Source organism: Ursus maritimus, unplaced genomic scaffold (genome assembly GCF_017311325.1).
Source record: "Ursus maritimus isolate PB19 unplaced genomic scaffold, ASM1731132v1 scaffold_11, whole genome shotgun sequence".
Classification (NCBI taxonomy): domain Eukaryota; kingdom Metazoa; phylum Chordata; class Mammalia; order Carnivora; family Ursidae; genus Ursus; species Ursus maritimus.
The window spans coordinates 4071068-4096698 of NW_024423453.1; the positions used below are offsets into that span (position 1 = coordinate 4071068).

The 25631-nt window shown below is 42.0% G+C and overlaps 1 long non-coding RNA gene across 4 annotated transcripts in view; it reads left to right on the forward strand.

The window, feature by feature from the left end:
• LOC103661730 overlaps positions 1 to 25631 on the forward strand; it is a 102556-nt gene that overhangs the window by 26058 nt on the left and 50867 nt on the right. For all 4 annotated transcript variants that reach the window (XR_005833856.1, XR_005833854.1, XR_005833855.1 and 1 more), the window contains one exon: positions 8120 to 8205. This is a non-coding gene — a long non-coding RNA (uncharacterized LOC103661730). The remainder of the gene's footprint in view (positions 1 to 8119; positions 8206 to 25631) is intronic.

The following is a 25631-nucleotide window of genomic DNA, read 5'->3' on the forward strand; positions in this document are numbered from 1 at the left end:
GGGGAGAGGGAGAATCCTGAAGCAGACTCCCTACTGAGCCTGAGGGGCTCAATCCCAAGACTCTGAGATCATGACCTGAGCGGAAATCAAGAGCCAGCCACTTAACTGACTGAGCCACCCAGGCGCCCCAAAACAGGTTTCTAAAAAGAGACAGTTTCTCTAGGGAAAATAAATATGTAAAAAAGATTACACAAAATTTGAAGGAGTTTATAGTTAAGTTGAAGCACATATATACCCACAAAAGATAGCAACATACACGAAAGCAGCTAGGATCCTATCCTGACTCTTGCTGACCGTAGCAGCGTTCACCTTTGTGGATCCCTTCCTTCATTTAAAGGTAATAAAATGAAATAAAATAAGATAAAAAATATGGTATGAAATTTTGCAAGTAAAGGGTACAAAGATGAATATAATACAGGTTGGATTAGTATATCTTCATTATTATTATTTTCTTTTTTCTTCTAATTTTATTTATTTTTAAAGATTTGATTTATTTGAGAGAGAGGGGGTGAGAGAGTGAGGAAGGGGGAGGGGCAGAGGGAGAGAGAGAGAGAGAGAGAGAGAGAGACAGAAGCAGACTCCCTGCTGAATAGGGAGCCTGATGTGGAGCTTGATCCCAGGACCCAGAGATCATGACCTGAGCTGAAGGCAGATGCTTAACCGATTGAGCCACCCAGATGCCCCTTTCTTCTATTTTTAAGAGAAGTCAGAGGGGGAGATGAATCATGAGAGACTATGGACTCTGGGAAACAAACTGAGGGTTTTAGAGGGGCGGGGGGTGGGGGGATGGGCTAGCCCGGTGAAGGGTAGTAAGGAGGGCACGTATCGCATGGAGCACTGGGTGTTATACGCAAGCAATGAATCATGGAACACTGCATCAAAAACTAATGATGTACAATATGTGACTAACATAAGATAATAAAAGAAAAAAAGTAACATTAAAACATTTTTGTGGGCCTATAGGTACTATGAAGTACCTCGTGGATAAGTTGGCCCTGTTTCCAAATAAGTGATACAGTGAGAAAAAACATCAGGAGAAAGAGATTGTTTTGATCTGGACTATGACTCTGGGGATTCGAAGTTAGCCAAAAAGATGATGCTAAGTGGTCCGTTTCCAGGACAAGGCAAAGATGGAATGGGCAGCTGAATAAAGTCCAGAGTGCAGTGGGAAGGAAGGGGGACAGGTGCGCAGTGAGAGAGACCAGAGATTGCCTTTTATCTGATGCCAATTGTGGAGTCTGGGAAGAGATTGCTAAAACTCACTGTGTAGGGTGGGACGGAGACCAACATGAGCCAGTGAGGATGGGGAAGGCACAGGGGAAAGGTGGGATTCTGACCAGGACCCTTAGCCAGAGTGTAAGGCAGGGGAGCCTGGGGTGATGGGCAAGTACAGGGGCACGTCTGTGCAAGGCAATCCGGAAAGGCACATCGGAGCAGGGTGATATGGTGATACCATGAAGTCATCCTTCCCCGTTGATGGTAATCTGATTTTTGGCTCCTTCCTGGGTTGCAGAACCTGCTAATCATAGACACCGTAATAGCTGGGGTTCTGGGTGTGAATTAGGTCCTCCCAATTGATGCATCTTGTGAGACTTCAATTTAAGAGACCTGACTTAAGTTGGGAGATGCATTGACTTTGGCACAGTTTTGCAAAAGAAAAAAACCTTAATGCATAAACCCAGTTGAAGCATCTACTTATGTCATATCTACTACGCAAAACACAAAGCTGAGCCCAGAATTAAAGGGGGTGAGGCAGTTCACTCCCAAGTTACTTGGCAAAGGGCATCAGTGCAGAGAGGGGTGAAGAATTAGGGTCACAAAAGGTGATGTGACACAGGGAGTAACGTGAGGTGAACCCCATATTAAAAGGACCCTGCCAGTAGCTGTGTGGACAATAGACCATGGGGAGCAAGAACAGAGTAAGAGAACAGGCAGGAGGCTATGGCAACAGTCCAGGCTGGAAATGACAGTGGCTCGAAGTAGGGGAACGGGGCGGTGGAGATGGTGAGAACAGGTTGAGTTCTGGATGTATTTTGAAGGCAGAGCTGACAGGATTTGCTGATGGCTTAGATGTGTGATACAAGGGGTAGAAAAGAATAAAAGATGACTTCTAGGTTTTTGGCCCAAGCAAGTGGGCCTTTCTTTGAGGCCCCACTGGTCCCTGCTATGATGCATTGCACGGTGATTACATGAGTGGGTTCCCTTTGTGATAATCCGTAGAGCTGTACGTGCCACGCATTCATATCCATGGCTTGCTGTATGCATGTGAGCTCTCATTTAAAAACCAGGGAAATATTAGTAGAGAGAGGCTCAGTCAACAGTGGGAGTCAGCCTCCTTACTTCCTCTGACTCATTCCCCTTGGCCCATAAACTCCTCAAGTTGTCTGTGGCATTCAGTTCAGACCTCTTACCTAGACAATTGCAATAGAGCTAACTCCTTCCACTGCCTTCGGTCCCCTGTCGGTCCTCACACTGTGGCAGAAAAATCCATACAAAATACCAATACGATCATGGCTCTTTCCTGCCAAGAGTTACTTCCCCATTAGAGTAAAGGTCAAACTCTAGTATTTACGATGTAAACCCTTTCAGGTGGGGCTTCTACCTGTCGGACCTAATCTTCCACTGCTCTCTCCTTCCTGCTCTGCGTTCCAGTCGTCACAGCTGTTGGCAGTTTACTCAACACTCGGGCTTGTGTGAGACCCCACTCAACTGCCCACCCCTCTGTGAGGCCTTCCCAGTATTCCCAGGCAAAGCCTCGCCCCTTCTGTGCCAGCACTTGGCCTTACCCTTCCTTCCATGTATTATTACAAATCGCATCTGGGGCTGTGGTTACTTTGTATTTGTGTGGTAATCATTTTTTAAGGCAAAGTTTATTTTCTTTTTCCTATTAAAGAGAACTGAATAAAGTGAGAGAGCTAGACATTTAGGTACGGTCTATATGAGAAAGTAATAGAAGGAAAAGACACCTCAAATCTCATTATCTCAAAATCTTTCCTTTTATTCTTCGCTTTCAGTCTTTTTTTTCAGTGCTTATTTTAAAGATATACTTGCAAACACACGATATAAATTCCGTGTCTTGCTTTTTATGTAACATTATAACGTAATGATTTTTTCTGGATGTTTAAAAATATTTCATATATGTTTGTGGGAAACCTATTTCCATGTTGTTTCTTAGCACCTGTAGTTCCTCATCCGTGGGTTTTGTTTACGTGGGTTATTTGCCCATCAACTTATTGGTTCCGTGTTTTTTATTTGTGTAAGATTTTCTTATGTAAAAAATATTACTTGCAACTGATGAATCACTAAATCTACCCCTGAAACTATTACTGCACTATATGTGAATTAACTTGAATTTAAATAAAATTTTGACAAAAAAAAACCTGTTTTCAATTAAAAATATCATTTAGGACTAAATTCGTCCATGAATAACAGAAATCCTGGCATATTAATTTTCTTCCCCCTCCACAGCTTTACTGAAGAATAATTGATAAACAAAATTGTATATATTAGAAGTGCACAACATGATGATTTGGTGTATGTATACGTTGTGAAATCATTACCACAATCAAGTTAATTAATGTATTCACCACCTCACGTAGTTACCTGTTTTTGGAAGAGAATGCTTAAGATCTGCTCTCTCAGCAGAGACCATTTATACTCGGCTGTATTCGTTTTCTCTTGCTGCTGTAACATATTACCACGCTTGGTGGCTTAAACCACACAAATTTATTCTCTTACGGTTCTGGACGTCAGAGGTCGAAAAAGAGTCTCCCTGGGGTAAAATCAAGGCATTGGCAGGGCTATGTTCCCTTCTGGAGGCTGTAGGAGAAAGAGTCTGTTTCCTTGCCTTGTTCAGCTTCCAGAGGCTGCCTGCGTCCCTTGGCTGGTGACCCTTCCTCCATCTTCGCAGCCCGCAGAGGCGGGTGGTCGTTCTTACATCCTGTCACTCCCACCTCTGCTTTCACCATCACATCTTCTTTTATTTATTTATTTATTTGTTTGTTTGTTTGTGTATTTGTCAGAGAAAGAGAGAGAGCACAAGCATGGGGAGGGGCAGGCAGGGCAGGCCCGGGCAGGCAGAGGAAGAAGCAGACTCCCCACTGAGCAAGAAGCAAGGAGCCTGGGACTTGATCCCGGGACCCAGAGATCATGACCTGAAGGCAGACTCTTAACCGACTGAGCCACCGGGCGTCCCCAGTCACATCTTTGGCTCTGATCCTTCTTCTGCTTCCCGTTTGCACTTTTAAAGACTCTTGTGATTACACTGGGCCCACCTGGATAATCCAGGATACTCTCCCTGCTTTAAGGTTAGCAGAGTAGCAACCTTAGGTCCTTCAGCACCCTTAATTCCTCTTTGTCGTGCAACGTGGCATAGCTACAGGTTTGAGGCATTAGGATGTGGACATCTTTGGGGGGATGTTATTATATGCCACACCGGGCATATCGACAAATAAAGTAGTTACTTGTTTTATGCAAAAATAAGTCTAGGGATGTCATTCCAGGGCATGACAACTTAATTAAACCATCGGGTATTCTGGCTTTTTTCCATCTTTCTGTTCTATCATCCCTAGTGTCTGCATCTGTAACTTGGTGCTTATTGCCTCGTAGTTGCCAGATGGCTGCAGGACCTCCAGGCTTTTCGTTCATGCTCCAAAAAGGGAAAAAAGTGGCGGTGTGAAGGAGCAAAAGATGAATGGGTAGGCCAGCTGAGAGTATGTCTTAGGTCAGATTCCCCAGAAGCAGACCTCGGCCTGTTCTTGTGTTAGTGATTTGCTCAGGAGGTATTTCTAGGAGAAATTGATAAAGAGAGGAATGGAAGTAGCATAGAGAAGAAGGTAAAGCCAAGCAAGGGAGTGCTACAGCCTGGCCTTGGACTCTGAGCATAAATCAGGTAGGTCTGTGCCCTCTCAAGGCCAAGAAGCTCCCACGTTCAGACTCCTGCCCCAGTCACGGCAACGAAGATGGTCTAATAGCTCAAAGGTAGCTGAAGAAAGTAACAGGTTCCAGCTGTCAGGATCAGAGCCCACGGAAACAAGGGTGTGGGCACACAGAGCAGATAAAGGGTTTCTGAGGGGATCTGGGTGGAGCACGAAGCGTTTGCCACAGTTTGTCTCTCTTACGAAGTTTCTCTGGATGCTCTCTTTAACATCTCCAACACATTCCTTCTTTCCAGACTTATCGCATAGCGCCCCTTGCTGCAAAGATGTCCAGCATAGGATTTTTAGTTGGACACCTTGCTCTTTTGCCAAAACTGGAGCTCTGTTAGTAAGTAAATAGGAAAGAATGGGTATTGGGTAGGCAACCATCATTTTGTTTACTTTAACTTCTAGTCACTTTCCTTAAACAGAGGATTAAATATTTTATGTAGTAGATATTTTCTTCTGTAATTTCTTCCAGTATTGTAAAATTAATCAACCTATATCTGTATTTTCTAGTTCATACAAGTATTTAGTTCTTTATAACTTATTTTGGTAAGTAATTTCAAATGATGCTGTAGATGATTACCCATACACCCATGTAAGCATTTTATTTGTGGGCCATGTATTTCACTCCACTGGTCTGTCCTCATAGCCCTTCTTCAGTGCTACATTTTAAAAAATAATGTGCTTTTATAACATATTTTAGTTTGTAAGAGGGCAAGTGCCCATCCTCATTTCTCTTCTTCTGAATTAGTAATGGGGTTTCATCAAGTTATTTTCACCATTTATTGTTACGGTCAGATGATTTTCCTAAATGATCAATTCAGAGGCATATTATTAACTGGATCTATCACTTAACATCTGTGAGCTTCATTTTTCTCTGCTGAAGAAGAGGTTCAATTAGGTGACTATTAGGCTCCCATCCAGGTCTAACACTTTGTCATCCTCAGAATTATCCAGCTGTCTGAAGAAGATTCCACTTGTCTGACCCTGTTGAACCTAGTAGTGGTTACTTTCGGCATGAATCAATGGATGCTCTTATGTAAGGGGTGGGGTGAGAAAACACTTCTAGAAATCTATGGCTTCTAGGCTTCCTACCGGTACACTTTTCTGCTTCCAGCCACCTGGGATGGCGTCCTTCTCAGGGCACCCAAACCAACTCTTCTAAAGAAAAAAACAGAGGAAAACAACAACCTGAACCATTAAATAATAATAGTAAAAGTATTTAACAAATAACTGTATTAATGTATATTTAATTAATAAACTAAACTTAGACTTATGCTTGGCACATAATGAACATGACATAGTTATGATCATTCTTTGTGGTTATTCTTTTATTTATCTATTCCATAATAAATAGGTGTTGGGAGACCTAACCCTACTGGTCCTTCAGTGGGGCTAGTTCACTCTTGCTTCTCATAGAGTTAGATCTCCTTGCTCTGAAACTCCCCAGACTTTGATTCTAGTGTTTAAAGTTTTGTTTTACTGTTTTTCATGCAATGTGGCCCCTAAATGCAAGCTAATGGCTTTTATCTGGTAATTTCCTGAAGAAAGAGCTTTCCATCAAACACCAAAGAAAAGACTTGCTATGTTGGGCTTATTGAGAGGAGACACATCGATTTTCAAGTTGACATAGTTAAGCCTCATAATTCATGGATTCTATATTTGTGGTCACCTACTTGTTAAATTTATTTATACTCCCCAATTCAATATTGGTGGTACTTTCATGTGCATTCACAGACATGGGTGGAATGGTGAAAAAGTCGAGTTGCCCAACGCACAGGTTTCTCAGCTGAGGCTGAACAGTGCAACACTCTACATTCTTGTTTCTGCTTGCAGTCAGTAAAGTGTCCTTTTGTGGTCATTTTAGTGCCCTGCTTTTTGTTGGTATTTCTGCCATTTAAAATGGCCCCCAAGCACAATGCTGAATTACTGTCCATGTGCAAGGGGCTGTGACCATGCCTTATGGAGAAACTATGTGTATTGGATAAGCTTCGTCCAGACATGAATTGAAGTGCTGTTGGCTGTGAGTTCAATGTTAATGAATCACCAGTACATATTTTTTCTTTTTCTTTTTTTTTAAAGATTTTATTTATTTATTTCAGATATAGAGTGTTAGCAAAAAAGCATGAGGTGGGAGAAGCAGACTCCCTGCTGAGCAGGGAGACTGATTGGGGGATGGGGGGAATCCCAGGATCCTGAGATCATGACCTGAGCCGAAGGCAGACGCTCAACCGACTGAGCCACCCAGGTGCCCTGACGGTACATATTAAATAAGGTGTCTTTAAACAGAAGTGCACACAAAACAAGGTTATGTATTGATCTCTTGACAAAAATGTTGTGACAAGAGGCTCATAGCAACCTAACCCTGTATTTCCCCCTGGGAATGATGGCTCACTGTTGGCTAATTCAGTGTTTGTAGTGACTTTACAGAACGTAACTACCACGAACTATGAGAATCAAGTGTACTTTCCTAAGGGATACATTGTTGGGGCTACTTGTGATTTTTTTAAACTGATTGTTTCCATGTCAGCTCCTGCTCCCCAAAGATGGGACTCCCTGTGTCTTATCTGGGCATGTGATGCAAGAAGCATTTGGACGCCCATGTCACTCACAGCACCTTCCTCTTGAAGTCATTTAGATCCCGTTATTCGGAAGTCCAGTGAAGGATTTTTATTATTTCCTTTAGCATTATATATTGTATGTTCAGTTTTATCATTGAAAAAAAAACTGGCTGGGGTGCCTGGCTGGCTCAGTTGGAAGAGTGTACAACTCTTGATCTTGCGGTCACGGGTTTGAGCCCCATGTTGGGCGTAGAGATTACTGAGAAAAGAATAAATATTAAAAAACCTAGTTTGTTTTGAGATGCACTAAATACTGTTTTTAGGAAGGAAAAGAAAATTGTACCCTGATTAATGATGTTGTAGATTCCTCAGTGACTAAAGCATTTTCTTAATGATAAAAATAGTCACCATTAAGTTCTACCACATTCCAAACACTGCACTAAACACTTTATTACATTATTTTATTGTATCCTCACCACAATGCTGCAAAGTGATCTTATTGTCCTCATTTCATCAGTGAGTACAGATCAGGGAGCTGGATTCAAATCCCAGTCTATTTGACCGAAAGTCCAGGTCTTTCTACTAAAGCATTCACAATAGACAGTACTTGTTCATATTACCTGTTCTTCCTTGCAGGGGCTGCGTAAAACCCATTAGGAGAACGCGAATCTAGTTTACTCATCCAGACTGAACATGTCACATTAGCAGCTTCTTGACTCAAGGTAAGGCAAACAGATGGAAAGAACATGAGACTATTCCACAAATTTAACTCATGCTTTGTTACTTTAACCAAGAGAGAGAAATGGACAAGCGGAAAAAGGAAAGGCATACACCAAACCATCTGCTTTTATAGCATATTAATAATAAATGCAAACAAATATTTGTGTTTTATCTGCATTTCGTTAGCTGGAAACAAAGCCCACGATTCCAGAAGTGGCACCTTTAGCTCAAGCACGCAGTGCCAATGAAACAGTAGTTGCTCTGTCAAACAAATAAAACATCTTTCTGCCAATGCTTTCAGGGTAATGGTAATTAAATAGATTTTCGGTCACTCCTGTCCTATATCCTGCACTAAGTTGATTAACCTGTTTAATGAGTATATGAGAATGACCAAAGCTGACCTCACATCAAAGAGCCCCATTGTTGCTGTGTGCTGACCTGAATTTTAATTGTGCACCAGGTCCTTTAATTGCACCACAGATGTGCTAGAGAATAGAGCAGGTATTTTAAGCGGCAGTGGGTTTCTTTTCCCAGATGTGTTTGGTTGCTCATAACATGCAATATTAGATGTTGTTTTGCGTGTCCAGGCTCTCAATGCTCCCCCTCTTTGCAAAGATTCACAGTTTAATAGTTCTCTTTGATATAGCCGGCAGTAGTGATCAGTTTTATTTAGATGGGAAAACTTCATTTTATGTATTACTAAACGTCACAAAGAAATTTAGGAAAAAAGTCTATAAATAAGTCAGCAGTGAGTAAGTTAGACTTCAGTCTTCAGGACTCCTTTAAGGCCTCCAGCCTCCATCTTCAGCCTCTAAGAGGATCGTTAGAGGCAGACGTGGCTTCCTTAGTGTGCTGTCATCAAGGGCCAAGCTACAAGTACCAGACCATAGGAAAAGGAAGCCAGTTCTTAAGTGATAGCATTCATTTTTTTTAAAACCCTAAAACTCAGTAACGTGCTGTAGGCTTCTTTCCAAAGTCTCTTTAAGTTAATTTTGTAAGCAAGTTGAACAGGGCGTTTTAGCTATCCGCCTGCGACAGGATAATGACACTTTGAACTCATGTTTCATTGTGGCACTTTCAAAAACATTCAAACACCAACGGCCACAAACTTCTGGTGCTTTAGACTTCAAAAAAATAAGCTGGCCTAAAATCTTTTTGCAACAAGTTGGGTTTTCTTTGGCAGGGGGTGGAGGGGGAGGTAAGGAGAGGGCATGTGTAGATAAGGCTAAATAAAGCCTACTGCTGTGGTCTTGCTGTATTCTTCCCTGCATCCGATCCTGGGTGCAAGGTGGACCCACTAAGTGGGGAGGGATGCAAATGACTTCTGTCATCCACTCTGTGTCTTCTTACCTGAGACGGGTCCCAGATGTCAATGTGAAATGGCACCCGCTCCAGGATGGGTGGGGGTGTGTGTGAGTGTGAACAGTGGGAATGCCAGCGGAGACGGAGGGAATGTATGGGGCGAGCGGGAGACAACAGGGTGTGTCTGTCTCTTGCTGACGGAGCAGCCGGCATAATCCCCACACTCTTGCATTCCCAAGCTGCCTTCTTGACTGTTCTGCTGCTGCTGCCTGTCTGGCTCATTCAGTTTCTTGTCTTAACACCAACTTGTACTGTGGCCTGGGGGCATTCCCTTAACTTCTTTGGACCTCAGTTTCTTCAACTATAAAATGAAGGTACACCACGTTATCTTCCAAGTTTGTTCCGATAAATGAGTTGTCTGCTCTTCTGTGGTCGTCTTATCATAGTGTTTGACTAAGGAGAATGATTAAACTATTTCCCTTTTCTTTTTTTGAGGTATCTTTGGATTTTATTTCATGTTCCTCTATAAGCATTAAAAAAAATAACCACTGTCTGTTGGTAATAGATGGTTTCATAGCTAGGCAAAGTTGTCAGACTCTAGACAGTCTGAAGATGATGTTGGGGTTTCCCCCTAGAATTGCGATGAGTTTTCTGAAGAGAAGTATTGATATCTGTACATGCTGGTTGTTATCACTGTCAGAAGGAGGCCATGTAAAGAAAGTTGGGAAGATGAGGGCAGCAAGGGCGTTTGTGTCATTGGCAAGATCCTATTAATGGTGATCTGCTCCCCAAACAGAAAGCATTAGGTTGTTTTATTGTTCAGGAAAGATTGCTAATACATCAGTAGGACCCCTCCTTCACACAGTAAGTCGGCAGGAGGCTAAGGAATTTTTGTTCGTCAGTGTGTCTGGCTGCAATTCATCCCACATCTAAGTGGGTATTATTATGTTTCTTCACTGTGTTGACTGGTGTACCCCGCAGTGAAACCTGTAGATGTCGAGGACAGAAGCAGAGGGTCAGAAACGCAGGTCTGGAAAAGTAGGGTCTGAAGTGCTTTCCTTAGGGTTGCTCAGGTGGGGAACAGGCCTGGAGGTGGTGGGGAGAGCAGGGGAGGTGAGGGACAGCGTGCTGAGGCTGGAGGCGTAGAGGGGAAGGAGAATCCAGCAAGGCTAGTATGATGCAGGTACCATCTCTCCCAGAGATGATCTGCTTATAAGCACTCTTTCCTCATCACCAGAAACCTCTTTTGCTTGCTTTTCGCTCTTTTGTCAGGCACCATGTCTGAGTCCCTTCTGATTCACGTTTTGATTCCAATCTAGTTAGAGATGAGGAGGCAGCATCAGGGTTACGCCAAGGGGTCTGGATGATGGTCCACATGTTTCCTCACGCCCTGCGTAGAGAAGACCCAGTCTGTCTGGGGAGCACACCCTTTCCCTAGAAATTCCCCCACCCCCACTCCAGAGAGTTCACTAAAAACCAAGGAACTTCTGGTAAAGGAGGGGGAGCTGGAGGCTGACCTCACCCAGAGAGCAAATTCAGGAAAACTGCAAAGAGCTGCTCTGTGAGGAGGACAGAGTCTGACATCTGTCAGCAGCAGTGTACGGGGATGCACCATCAGATTCAGAAAATACCACTTCTAGAATCAAACTCAGATTTCGCACATCTGCGAAATTATTGTTATTATGCTATAAATAATTGTAGGTTAAAGGACAAATAAAGATTTTACCCAAACTATGATTCATTATTTTCTCCCATTTGGATGAGATGGCTCCGGTGTGGCTGCTTTGTGAGGCCTCTTAGGCAACAGGCTTTTAGTTTCTTACTCCAAAGGGTTCGTTTCAGCCTTGGTTCCAGTCACACTTACTATCTGTGGGAACTCAATCAAGTTTCTTGATTTCTTTGAGCTTCTAGTTCCTGACCTTGTAACCTGCACATCATAACATTAGCTATAGGGAATGGCTTCTTTCAAGAGCCAATACGCGAGTCTTTGTGAATGTGCATTATAAATTACTATGTACATTTCCATCTTTTGCCCCAGCCACAGCAAATATATAAAGACTATTATGCATGTTTTTGTTTTTTGGTTTTTGGTTTTTTTGGTATTAGCCTTATTCTAAGTTCCTTTTATTGTCCCTATTTTTGTTTTCTTATTTCTTTCCACGTCCAATTTATAAATCTGAATATATAAACCATTTTGGGGGGAAAAGATAGGGTATATATAAATAACTGAATAAATTTAAATTGTAATTTTGCTAGTGGATTGCTAAAAGAATCAACCTTCCCCACTTTACCACCAACCCAGGACCAGCCCTGCTAGCTTACACCAGCCTCAGTCACTGGCTTACAGTATGCCGTGTACTGTCTGTGGCACCTTCCTTGCCATAACTTTCTGGGGGAGGTGACACTTGATCAGTGTTTACCTGATTGACAAAATCAGTTTATGTTGCTCACCTTATATAGCCCAGGAGTGGGCAGATCTTGGCTTTAGGCCATGTACCGTCCAGGGTCACCAGCTTGGTGAGCTCTTTCCCTGGTGCCACCATGGGCTGTCTTCTCGTGGAGACATCTCCCTGTTCACATATCTGGAAATCATAGGAAAAATCCACTCCTTCATTTCATAAACAGTTAATGAGCCCCTACTACTCACCAGGCACTATGGTCGGCACCCCGGGTGATATAGGAATGCATAATGGATGGTCCCTGCCCCAGTACAGAAACAAATATGGGGGGTAACCAAGTAGCTTGACGAAGTAGGGAGGTATGGCAGAATGCTTGAGTGCACGGGCCCTGGAGCTGGCCTGCTCTGTCATCTGTCAGCTGAGTGGCCTTGGGCACCAACCTCTCAGTGCCTGAGTGTCTCAGTAGCTATAGAGTGGTAGTAATAATGGCTGTGCTGAGGATTACTTAAATCAACAGTCATAAAACAGAACAGTGCCTGGCACCACAGCTAACCCTGGAGAGGATGATGATGGCGATGATGATGGTGGCTGTGGTGGGGAGAAGTGCTCCAGTGTGGAAGGCAGGCCAGTTATCCAGGAGGCCGGGAAAGGCACCGCAGAACTGGGCTTGCTGGGCAAAGGAGCAGAAGCCCCCTCCAGGGGAAGGGTTCAGCACTCCGGGCACAGTGAAGGTAAAGAGAAGGATGTTCCGAGAATGTTTAGTCAGCCAGGAACTGCTCTCAACTCCTGAATTCGGACCTTGATGCCAAAGTGGAAACAAACACGGCATGTTTCCATCACAAGAACGTTTTGTTTGTTACCATGAGAGAAAATTGGCTGGACTGGAAAAATATGGTCTGTGAGCAAATAGATGATTCTGTTAAGGAGACATGGTCGGTCAGTGCCTACAGTTGCAGGAGGGTTGATGGTAATAACTGATCTTATTAATTCCAGGTTGGGGAGAATCTTGTTAGGGAAATGAAAGGTTTAAACAAATCTGAATGAAGGTTGATAGTGTGGTCTGAGTTTGGCAAATTATTTTTTAGCCCTTCACTTTCTTAAAAAAAAAAAAGTCACGGGCAGGCTCATGTCCCACAATCAAATGATATCAATGTTGGGCAAAAACCCCAATAAAATCCCTGGCACTTTTTATCCTTCTCATTCCTGGTAAAGCTCTTTTAAAAAATGAGGGACATTGGGGCTCCTGGGTGGCGCAGTCCTTAAGTGTCTGCCTTCGGCTCAAGGCGTGATCCCAGCGTTCTGGGATCGAGCCCCACATCAGGCTCCTCCGCTATGAGCCTGCTTCTTCCTCTCCCACTCCCCCTGCTTGTGTTCCCTCTCTCGCTGGCTGTCTCTATCTCTGTCAAATAAATAAATAAAATCTTTAAAAAAAATGAGGGACATCAATTGCTATGAGTCTCCAAAATGACAGAAATTCCAAAAAATAAAACCAATGACAGGTAGTGAGAAAAAAAGCCCCACTTCACTTTAGCTGGTACGTAAATAAGTCCACTTATATGTAATTCAGGGTATCCTGTCCGAAAACACTGAATTCCCCAAACAGAATATTCAGTTTAAAATTAATGTGGTTTATTAACAATTAAAAGTGATAACACAAGCTGAAGAAATTGGAGGTGAAATGTTGAGTCTCCTTTGATAGGTAGAGTAATTACAAAGTGTGCTTTTGAGGTTCAAGAAGACAGCCTCAGGACACAACAGTTTTAAAGTAAAAATTGGCTTGCCCTCTGTTCAAGTGATTTATTTTGCACTAAGAAATGGGTGTGAGACATGATGTGATTTAAAATTTCATCCCTTGATGGAACTGCTTGAGGGTGACATGATTTTTTTCTTTTTTCTTTTCTCAGCCTGCTCAGCCTATGAAGTTTCCTATCTAAAAGTTAATCTTCTGAAATTCCTTAGGAATTTAAGGAAACCTAATCTTCTGGTGTGTAAACAAAAGGGACTAAGTATATTGCTTTCCCTCTGACATTCAGGAGCTAGAAGGGCCCGAGTAGCCCCTCGGAGGATCTAGTGCTTACCATGGCCAAGCAAATCCAGCCATTCTTGTTTTGTTGCCTATTAAGTAATTACCTTCGGAAAACTTCACCTCTGCCATTAAAAATGCTCTTTCTCTTCTAAGAAAGCTTGAAAGGTGTGGGGGTGAACTGAGGAGAACATCCTTGAAAAGTGAAAAGGAACTGGGATTTAGTTAAAATAGAAGTTTAGATTATCAAGGGAGTGGTTATTGAGGAAGAGAAAATGAGTACTGGTTGAAAAAATGGATATTTTACATGTTTCAGTGAGTCGTTCTTCTCTGTTTTCACCAAGGAAAAGAAATGTATTTAACCTAGTTTTACAAGGTTTCAACAGTCTGTTTATTATAAAGAAAACAAAACAAAACAAAAACTTGAAAAAAGATCTCTTACGGTATATACCAGCTAATCAATGCTCAACAACTGGCTGTTGCGGTGGAGGCCAGGGTGGGCCCTGTTTTGCATGTTTGTCAATTTCCGTGGTGTAAATGCTCCCACTATGGTGGATCCTATAAATGCAAAAGCACGAAGCTGGGGAGACATGCACAGTAAGACACCATTGCTCTTCCCATCATACAGACCCAATAAAGGCAAATAACCCCCGGAATGTAGACAATAGTAAAGAGTTGTGTGGGGGGGAAGGAAGTGATGAGTCTTGAGTACTTTTTATCTTTGTTTTTAATATAATTTAATTGTAAGTTTGTGTAAGTTAATTTTTAATAATGACCGTGTTTAACAACCAGCTCCCAACTTTTCCTGAATATTTAAGTTGGCTCTCAAGAACCAGTATGAGCTGGTTCTAGCATGCCACTAAATACATGTATGACATTTGTGGAAAGGGGTTTGGAAGGTCACACCCCAAATTATTGACAGTGGTAATTACCTCTTGGGGGGTGGGGGAGTTGTGGTGTGTAGAAGGGGGCCTTCAAGTTTTACTCTGCATACTTCTTGTTTGTACGTATTGCTAGTATAATAAAAGTGAATACAAGATGGTTTTGATAAAGTATCTGTTGTTTTTACACCAATACCTCCTTTCTCTCCTTCCAGCTGAACCCAAAACCCCGAGGTCGCATGGCTCAGCAGAGAGCGATGGACTAGGCAATAAAAATTTGGGTTTAATTCTGGGTTGGCCTCTCACAGTCTGGGTAACTGAGAGCAATTTATTTAACCTCTCTGAGCCTTGGGATCGTTGTTAAATGAGGATATTTGGAGTTTATCAGTAAGAGTCCGTTCAGCTCTAACCTTTACAGTTTTGATTACTTCTCATAGCACTCAACATGTATACTGACTACAGATGATCCAGGACACACCCACTGACAAAGAGTTCTGTGAAGTCCCAACTCACCACATTTATTACTTATTTTATTTCCTGACTTTTCAAAAGATTATAGACTTGAAACTCAGGGTCACTGTTGGTAATCATGATAATTGGCTGTGTTGAGAGAACTGAGGTTTGGAAACTAGCTAAAGGAGGGTACAGGAGATGTTCTCAGATTTGCTCTGCTCCTAGCAGAGGGTTTGTTGGCTGACTGGCTTCTTGAGGGTACATATGACATGGGGGCCTGGGACTTGTGCCCTGGAGGAGTCCTTCCCGTGCTGCCTGCCTCGTATTCTTCTGGAATGAATTGTCTTGAGTAGCTGTCCTGAATGTTGAGTCTTCATTGGACTGACTCTAGTCTCTGACCAGACAAATTAGGAATTTGTTCTCAATCAAAATAAGAACATGAGTTTTATTGTTTCATTTTTTTTTAAGATTTATTTATTTGAGACAGAGAGCGAGCGCACGTGCGCATGAGCAGGGGGAGAGGGAGAGAGAGAATCTCAAGAAGATTCCCTGTTGAGCCCAGAGCCCCAGTGCCAGGACCCTGAGGTCATGACCTGAGCTGAAATCAAGAGTCTGCCACTTAGGGGCGCCTGGGTGGCTCAGTCGTTAAGCGTCTGCCTTCGGCTCAGGGCGTGATCCCGGCATTCCGGGCTCGAGTCCCACATCGGGCTCCTTCGCTGGGAGCCTGCTTCTCCCTCTCCCACTCCCCCTGCTTGTGTTCCCTCTCGCTGCCTCTCTCTCTGTCAAATAAATAAATAAAATCTTAAAAAAAAAAAAAAAAGGTCTCCCACTTAACCAACTGAGCCACCCAGGCACCCTTTTATTATTTTCATTTTTAAACTATCAAATATTTACTAAATTTATTGTAGAAAATTTAGCAAATACAGATGAGCAAGAAAGAAAAAAGGGAGATCACTGATTTTAAAGTGTAGAATTCCATTTTTGTTGTTGCTGTGCTTTGTATATATGTATATGAGTACATGGATGTTTGAAATAACATCATCCCTCTTGTGAGTAAGGCACAGTGTAGACGCAGAGCATGGGCTCTGGAGCCAAAGTGCTCAGGCTGGAATCCCGGCTGCACCTGCTAGCTGGGATCTTGTGTGCTTTATCTTGCTGTTCTGCCTTAGTTTGCTCATCTGTGAAAAGAAGATGCTAGTACCTGCCTTCTAGGTTTGTTGTGAGAACTAAGTGAGTTAATAATATAAAACCCTTATAGAATAATGCTTGGCACACTATTCAATGACTGACAGCTATTTTTATTTTATTCTATTACGTATTGTTATGCTATAGTTTACTAACCTTAACTGTTGGACATGCAAGTGGCTTCTAATTTTTTTAAAGATTTTATTTATTTATTTGAGAGAGAGCATGAGCAAGGGAGGAGCAGAGTGAGAGGGACAAGCAGACTCCCTGCTGAGTGCAGAGCCCAATGCCAACGTGATCTCATGACCCTGAGACCATGACCTGAGCCAAAATCAAGACTTGGGTGCTAAACTGACTGAGCCACCCAAGCGCCCCAAGTGCCTTCTAATTTTTCACAACTGAGATGGAATTTCTTATAAGTTACAACTTTATGTATATCCTCAGGATAAATTCTTAGACCTGGAATCACGGAGTATGCACATTTTAATGCTTTAAACATATATTGTGAAAATTAAAGTCCTCTCTATAAAGAACACCTACGTAAGTGCACAAACAAACGTGTCCCAACTCTCCCTCATGTCAGTGCTACTGAGTAGATTGGGCTTTCACATTCTTTGTCGAAATGAGAAATATAGTCTATTTCTATAATATATACAAATCGATGCTCATCATCTTAAATGCAAAATAAATGCCCTGAGATACTATTAAACTGTGAAAAAATAATTAAATCGAAGGCAAGCATTTTTTTTCCATGAACCATTTCACCTGGTTGTGCCTAGGCATGGAAATACATCAGTGTTGAGCAAACCCCCTTCCACTCCCCGCCTCCCCCCCCCAAACTCCAAACCACCCGCTACCCAGCCCCACTGCTGGATAGCAACAGTGGAAGAGACACAAATTACCTCAGGGAGAGCATGCACCTTCCAGGGTGGAGGCAAAGGGCATTCCTGTCTCTCCTTCCCAGCCTTCCTGTCAGGACAGACTGCAGATCCTGACACGTCCTGCTGCTTTGAGGCAGATCTTTCAGAGGCCTGAGGGGAAGATGCTGTGTGCATCCCCACGGGCTCCTCACTCTGCTTGAAAAGTTTGTGAGCCTGACTGACTGGGATGCTGATGAGGGAAAGCTATAATGGGCAGTGTATCAGTCAGGGTTCTACCCAGGACCAGAACTGACAGGACACTGGAGACTCTCAGGCAGAAGCTGGAGCTGCTGACCACAAGTAGGATTTCTTCTTCCCAGGAGAAGCCTCAGTTTTGCTTTTAAGGTCTTTCTTCTGATTGGAAGAGCCCTCCCAGATTCCTGAGGACTGTCTCCTTTACTTAAAGTTGGCTGATGGCAGATGTTAACCACATCTACAAAGTATCCTCACAGTAATATCTAGACTGGTGATTAATAACTGGGTCTATTGCCTTAGCCAAGCTGACACATAGGCAGTCACAAGAAGGAGCCAGGGTTCATGAACAGAGGCCTTATTCCCTCTCTCACCAGGCCCCTGAGCCCCTGGGAGCTCCGTACCAGGCAATGCACAAGATTGCTGAGCTGGTGGACGCTGCTCTTAGTCAACTCCTCTCCTTCTGAGACAGGAGAGTGCCAACCTCTCCTCAGAGGAAGACGGAAGGAACTCATTATCTCTATTTTCATGCAAGATGATTTGGAAATTATAATTCATCAAGTTCACGTAATAGTGATTTTAGAGGAAAGTCTCGAATATCCACTCAAAGGACTACTGGGAGCAGTAGAGGTCTAATCATGACATAACTCAGTGTTTCCGAATACAATCCCAGGGTGCGTGCAGAGAAGCACTACTTCCATGGGGTAGTAAGGAGCTGGTGCAAGGTGAAAATTCCATGATCAAAAACATTTTAAGAAATTTTGGATTAAAGTTAAACATGTTTCTTTAGAGAAAAACTGAAAACTCTCCTTAGCAGGTTAAAGTGAATAGGGACTCTTGAAAGAGGTTGTGGTACGCAGTATTTCAAACTTGCTTGATTGTGCAATCAGTTTTTTGCTGGGCACATTTTGAGTCTAGTGTCCCATGAAATACTTTGGGAAAAGATGTTATAATCTATAGTGTTGGCCACTGAGAGTACAGATGGGATAACGTTTCTTCCAGATTATCTCAGGCACTGCCATCTAGCACTGCCAGCTTCGGCGCTACAGTGAGTTTGTAGAACTTACTGAACACCCGCCCTCATTTACTGGGTGTCGTATGTGCCAGTATTCTGCTCAGTGCAGGGAACATGGGATTGTTCAAGACTGACACAGGCCCTCCTCTCATGGAGCTTCTATCTTTCTCTAGACATGTGTCCCCTCCTCAGGAAGTGACCACCCGATTCCTCAGCCACTCTAAACGGAGCTCCAGCAGACCCACCTTCAACTCTGGTGCATAGGTTAAAGGATTATAGAAATGAGACCATGTACCCAAACAAACAGCGTGTGCCTTGGCTGGAGGAAGAGACGTGCTAAGAAAAATCATATTTGCCTTGCCAGAGAAGCAGATCAAAACCAGAAGAAAGAGAATCCTTTCATGTGGGGTGGGCAGTTTGGCAAAAAGTAATGCCTCTAGGGTTGATGGAAATAAAAGGTGGCCAATCTCCCCTTCTTGCTGCCAACATTTTCTCTTGACAGCCAGACACATCCTTGACTGAAAACCCTGAATATGAGAAGATTCAAATAACTAAAAAACCCTCAGGTTTTTCCACAGCCATATAAAGTTAAAAAGCCAGCCAGGAAAGCCCATACCTATGGTTCTTACCTCTAGGTTCCTCATCCGTCTTACTTTGATGAAGATGAATTTTAGTCAACGTGAGGCACTCTTCTGTGGGTCTTAAAGGAAAAAAAACCCCAAAACCAGATTGGCTGCTTTATGCTGGACTGAGGAGTCCTTGGTTTGCCACACCCCGTATCTTACTGGTCAAGCTCGTCAGAGCAGCTGTAATGCATCTAGCCAGTGCTTCTTTGTGGGGGTGTCCTCTCCTGGGGAGTGCGGACTGGCAAAGAGGAAGTGATTCTCCAAGACAATCACTGGGCGACAGGAATGACACTGAGGGCTGTCCTTTCTATCTTACATTTGACATCAATTAACAAATTTGTATTAAACATTTATTTTATGTGAAGCATAAAAGAAAGGGACATTAAAGTAGGTCGGGTATCTTGACAGTAGAAATTTAACTTGAAAAGGAAAATTATAAGTGGTTGTTTTCTCAAGTTAGAATTGGCCATGAACCTGAAAATTATTCCCTTTATGTATATTCTAGTGTCTAGCCTCTGCCCTTGCTCAGCCCCTTTCCCAAAATGCTTCCATTTGGCTCAACCATGCTCAATTCTTAAATCAGTTCTGATCAGGTCAGTGAGCAGGTTCAGAATTTTTGGCTTACCAGGTAGTGGGGCATGACTTAATCTTGTTGTTATGGACTGTTTTGGAGACGAGTACTGACCTGCCCATTCAGTTGCAGCTTCCCCTTAATATTGTCCTCCCACTAATTTCCACCCCATCCCATCTTGATGTTTAAAATTTGACATTCCTTCTTCTAGATCTCTTCGGAATCTGTAAAAGTTCTTACCTTTGTAGGAGTTGGTCCTCTAGCAAGTCAGTTTCCTCAACCAAACTCTCACTCAACCTGAGCATGATTGATCCAAGTGGGAGAAAATTTTCTCTAAAGGTCAGATGTGACCACATTAATCTTCATAACTGGTAGTGGTTAGTAATGGATGCTCAGGGCCAGTCTATGCGGGTTCAAATCCTGGATCTGTCATTTACTTGCTGTATAATCTTCAGTAAATCACTTAATCTCACTGGACCTCAGTTTTCTCATGTATAAATAGATATATAAGCTCATAGCATTGTTGTGAGGATTAATGAATGGTAAAGCACTTAGGATAGTACATACCACATAGTAAATGATAAATAAAGTTAGCTATTACTGTTGCTATTATTATTTTTCTGGTTGGTCTAAAGGGACTCTCAGTTCAATGGGGACAGAATTCATCAATTTGGGTTGTACTCTAAGAGAGTATAGGGGTGTAGGCAGTGTTTAGCTGGATTGCCAAACACACTGGTATTTCATACTTGCAGAGAGTTCAGGACTGGCCCTGGACATGTTCTCCCAAGTCTGCTACGGTAGCTTTGGAGTTAGGAGTTAAAACATGGCCCACTCTAATTTTGAGTGCAGAGTAAAGACTCACCATAGCACGTCAAACTCCAGCACTGATCCATCAAGCAGAGGTTTAGGCAAGGTGAACAGGCAACCTCTCACCTCCTTTACCGCTGGAGTACTGCTTGGCTGAGTACCCCTCCCCACCTTTGAACAGCAAGCTTTGAACTATTGCCTAAGACTCTCACACCTTTCCTTTAAGAATACTTCTTAATTTGACTATTACCCTTAGGGAAATCTACTTGCCAAAAATTCCAACAGTAACTATAGGCTGAGATCCTGAGGGTAAATTAGTATTGGATTTCTGGGCAATTTGCCCTGAATGCTAATGTATAAAAATGCACCTGGATAAGGACATTTTCCTTCTGAATCACAGATTCATGGCCCAATTTTTACTAACAAGGAGAAAAGTGCTACTTTTTAAAAAGCTAAGTTCATTAAATAGATAACCACTATGGAGATGTACCCAACCTGAAGGCTGGGACTTGGTGACATTCACCTTTGTGTCCCTCACAACTCCTAGCCGAGTGCCTTGGACTTTGTTGGCACTCCACATAATACGGTGTGCTGAAAAGTGCTTATGTACTGGAGGCATAGAATCTTGGGTTCAAATTCACCTTCTGCCACTTATCTATCAGTGGTGGCGTCTTGACTAAATGTTTAACTTCTTTGAGAACCACTGAAGAAAATAATGTAAGTAAAATGCTTGACACATTCTCTTCCATTGCTGAATGTTAAGTGATTAAATCTAGAATTCCCTCCCAGTTCTGAGGAACCCTCCTGGGCTTTTGAGAAACTTACTTTGCAGTGCTTAGTTTTATAAACTTTTCTCAAAACCCTTGCTATTAGAAAAGAATTCATTCGGCATAACCTAATTTTTTTAATCATAGAGATAAATCACGTTTGCTCTTTTGCTACTCAGTTAAAAAAAACTAATTATTATGCCTTTGGTAAAAATTAGCCACTTTTTAAAGTAGAATATAAATTATTCTTAAATTGCTTTTGTGAAATCATTAAATCCTTGGAGCAGACATTAATTTTTTTGAGTAACTTTTTACTTCATATCCTTTGAAAATTCTCAATCCAAGCTTCCAGGCAAGAAACCCAGATTACTCACCAAGAAAGATAATCAGATTGGAATCAACTTTCCACAGGAAAACAGTATAAACTAAGAGATGATGGATTCTAAGGAAAAAGGACCATGGCCCCAGAATTCCACATCCACCCAAATTATCATTCAGTTGTGAACACATAAGAAGACACAGAAAACATGCTACTTACATACCTTTCATGAAAACAGTTACTCAGGGAAGTACTCCAGCCAAATGAAGAATAGATCCGAATAAAGAAATCAAGAAGGAAAGCCAAAGCATTAAAGATAGAATGGTGAGTATGAAATTTAAAGTAACTAACATATTGTCATTGTAAAGTTTAATGCAAATTTTAAGGATTTTTATACCAGAGGAGACAGATTATAATAATAAAACAATCTGTAACTAAAATTTCAGTTTATTTCACTGAAGCCTAGGAGTGGGGAGAGGAGTTAAAATTCTGCTGAAGGTCTGATCTTGATGATCGTGCCGAGATAGCTTATAGGTTTTGAATAATTCTTGACTTTGATAGAGAAATAGAAGTTCAGTTATATTCAGTTATACTTGAAATAAGCACAAGCTATTAAGGAAGAAAGGAAGCAAAATGCAGACATAACAAACTGAAGTACAAATTAAGAAGGTAGCAAGAAGACTAAGTCAGTAGTAAGAATATACGAGTGGGCAGAACGAGTGTGAATGAGTTCCTTCTCTTCCCCACACTGCTCAACAACACACACGCACACGCACAAGCAAAGGCTTTCCAATTAGGTGAAAAAGCAAGATTACTATTTTCTATTTGTAAGAGACATACTTAAAAGTAAATGACAAAGAATTATTTTTAAAAAGAGACAGGAAAAGATACACCAGATACACAAAAAATTAGCGATGAAATATAAGAGAAAGGAAAAATACACTAAACAGAACAAAGGAGCTATTTTAATATCAATAAAAGATGAAATCACCCAGAACATATAATCTTTATGCACTAAAAAATGCTGTACTGAACTGAAAACTATTTGCAAGCAATATAGCAAAAGAAAACTTAGAAAAGTTGGGAAAGTTCTTACAAATTAATTAGAAGTCAACACTGCAAAAAGAGAACGACCAAAGTATACTAACAGGTAGTTTATAAAAGAATAAATACAAATGTCCAATAAATGTATTGAAAGGTCCTTAACCTCTTTATATTCAATGAAATGCAGATTAAAGGCACAGTGATATATTTTTCACATATCCAGTTGGCAAAGATTTTACAACAGAGTTATGATATTTAGTGTTTGTAAGGATATGAGGAAACCAGTCCTCTCAAACAACTTTTGGTGGAAATGTGGACTGATAAAATATTTATTTTTGGAGATGAGTTTGTCAGTATTTATGAAAAATTTAAAACGGATCCATTTCTAGGAATTTATCCTACAGACACATTCACACACCTGCACGAAGACCTATGTATAAAGATATTCAGTATAGCATTATTGGTAGTAAAGAAAAATAGAAATAACCAACATGTTCATCAACAGAAATTAAATTTTAGGACTTCCCTACAATGGAATACTATGCAGCTATTAAGAAGAATGAGGTATGCAATGATGCGGAATGATTTCCATAACATATTAATGGAAAAAAACCCCAAATTTCATAGCAGTATATATGTGCTCAGTGTTGTACTTGGTGTTGGGGACACAAAGATGAATTCAGGTGTGATTTCTTTCTTGGTAAGCCCTTCTCATGGCCCTTATCATGAAAAAGATCACGGTGTACCCTTTGTAGGTAATTCAAAATAACAATAATGCTAAACCTCACAGTTTAGCAACATTATTATTGCAACAAAGGAGGTTGTCAACAGCATGGAGTGCTTGAGGGCTGAAGAACACACATCCAAGCAATTCTTGGATACCAGCTGGGTATCCTACAATTCAACTCAATTCTGACTCTATCTACCTGGAGATAGCATTAGATCCCACAGATTAGTGGCTCAGTTCTACAAGACTGCCCTCCACTTCAGGTGTCAGTAGAAAGCCCAGGTTGTTACTCGTGCATCTGATGGACCAGCTATAAATCAGGGGTTCCCATGACTCCCTCTTTGGATTTGCTAAACTTGGTAGAGTGGCTCACAGAACTCAGAGAACAGTTTATTTACTAGATTAGCAGTTTATTATAGAAGGGTATAATTTAGGAGCAGCTGGAGGGAAAAGATGCATAAGACAAGGTATGGGGAAGGGTGCAGAGCTTCAATGCCTTCTCCCAGGGCACCGCTCTCCCCACATCTCCACATTTTCACCAACCCAGAAGCTCTTGAAACTCTGTCCCTTTGAGTTTTTACAGAGGCTTCATTACATAGGCATGACTGATTAAATCATTGACATTGGTGAGTGATTCAACCTCCACCCCCCTTACCCCCTTTCTCCTCCCCAGAGGTCAGTTCCAACCCCCTAGTCACATTAGTTGGCTCTCCTGGCAACCAGCCCTCCTCCTTAGGTGCTTTCCAAAAATCATCTCATTAACATAACAAAAATCACCTAATTTTATTGCTCTCATTACTTAGGAAATTCCAATGGTTTTAAGGACTCTGTGCCAGAAATGGGGCTGAAGACCTGATATGTATTCCTTATTATAAATCACAATTATCACAGGACTTATTGGAATATAGATAATGTGGGCCCATAGTTTCTCCTCTGGAAAGTGTAAAAAAGTTTGGAGACCTGTATGATTTACTAGAAAGACCTCCTGGACAAGCTTCAGTGGCGTGCTATGGGCCATGGCAGTCCTCTGCCGTCCACCCCCACTGTGAGGTCTGGGATCTTGCACAGAGCTGCAGGGTCTCATCTTCAGGCAGAGAGCTCAAGGCAATTTGTGTCCTATCTGAATGTTGTTTAGATAGTGTTTTTTAAAGGAACAAAGGGATATGAAATCATTTGACTGGTTTCTACCCCTTAACGCATAGAATGTTTTGTCTCATTAACACTTAAAAACATTGAAGTCACTCATTCCCTTGGTACTTGACTCATGGCTAGCATCTGGCTTTTCCATGTTTCCATGATTGGTACATATCTTGCTTTCTTTGTCTGAAAGGCCCTGGCTACTACTCTTTCTTCTTCAGTTTTCAGCTCAGATGCAGCCTCCTACCAGCAGCTGTCATAGCTGACCTCACAAGTCTTGGCTAGTACCTGTCTTCACGTCTGTTGTAGCACATATCCTGTTCTGGGGTTCTAGTTTGTTTGTGGGTCTGACTCGTCCATGAGGCTAGAGCTGTTTGAGGGCAGGTTGACACCCAGCTCAGGGCCTGACGTATGCTCGGTCCACATTCAATAAATACTTTCTGAGTCATTTAGTTAGTGATCGAGTGAGGAGGGATACCTCTTTTCCTGAGATAGAAGTGAAGTGGGAGAGGAGTGATGACATGGCTGATTGGACAAGTCAGGACAAAAGCAGACTTGCTCATAGGCACCTGTTATCTCAGTGAAGGGGAGCTTAAGCCACCCACTGAGAACAGGGGAGGCAGGGAGCTGGTTGGACCCTCGAGGAAAGTGGTAAAGGTTTGGAACAGCGGTTATGGAGAACGGAAATGGAGTAGATGAGAAACCCTTGAGGGCCCAGTTAAGATTGGAGCTCATAAATTTATAATGGAGCCCAGTAACATGAATATGTAATTTTCTCCAAAAGGGCTTAGCGGACCTGAACCAGAAATAGATAAAATAATGGTAGTTACTATTTATTCATGCCTACTATATGCCAGGATCTATGCTGTATAATTAAAGTGCCCATTCTCTATTCCTCATAGCGAAGCCTGTGATGGAGTGATTATTATTTCCATGATATGGATGGAGAAACTGAGGTCTGTGGAGATCAACAACTTGATAAAGTCACACAGCTGACAACTGGCCAAAGCAGACGCAAACCACAGACCGATTCCAAAGGCCAGTACTTTGGCTGGGGCCA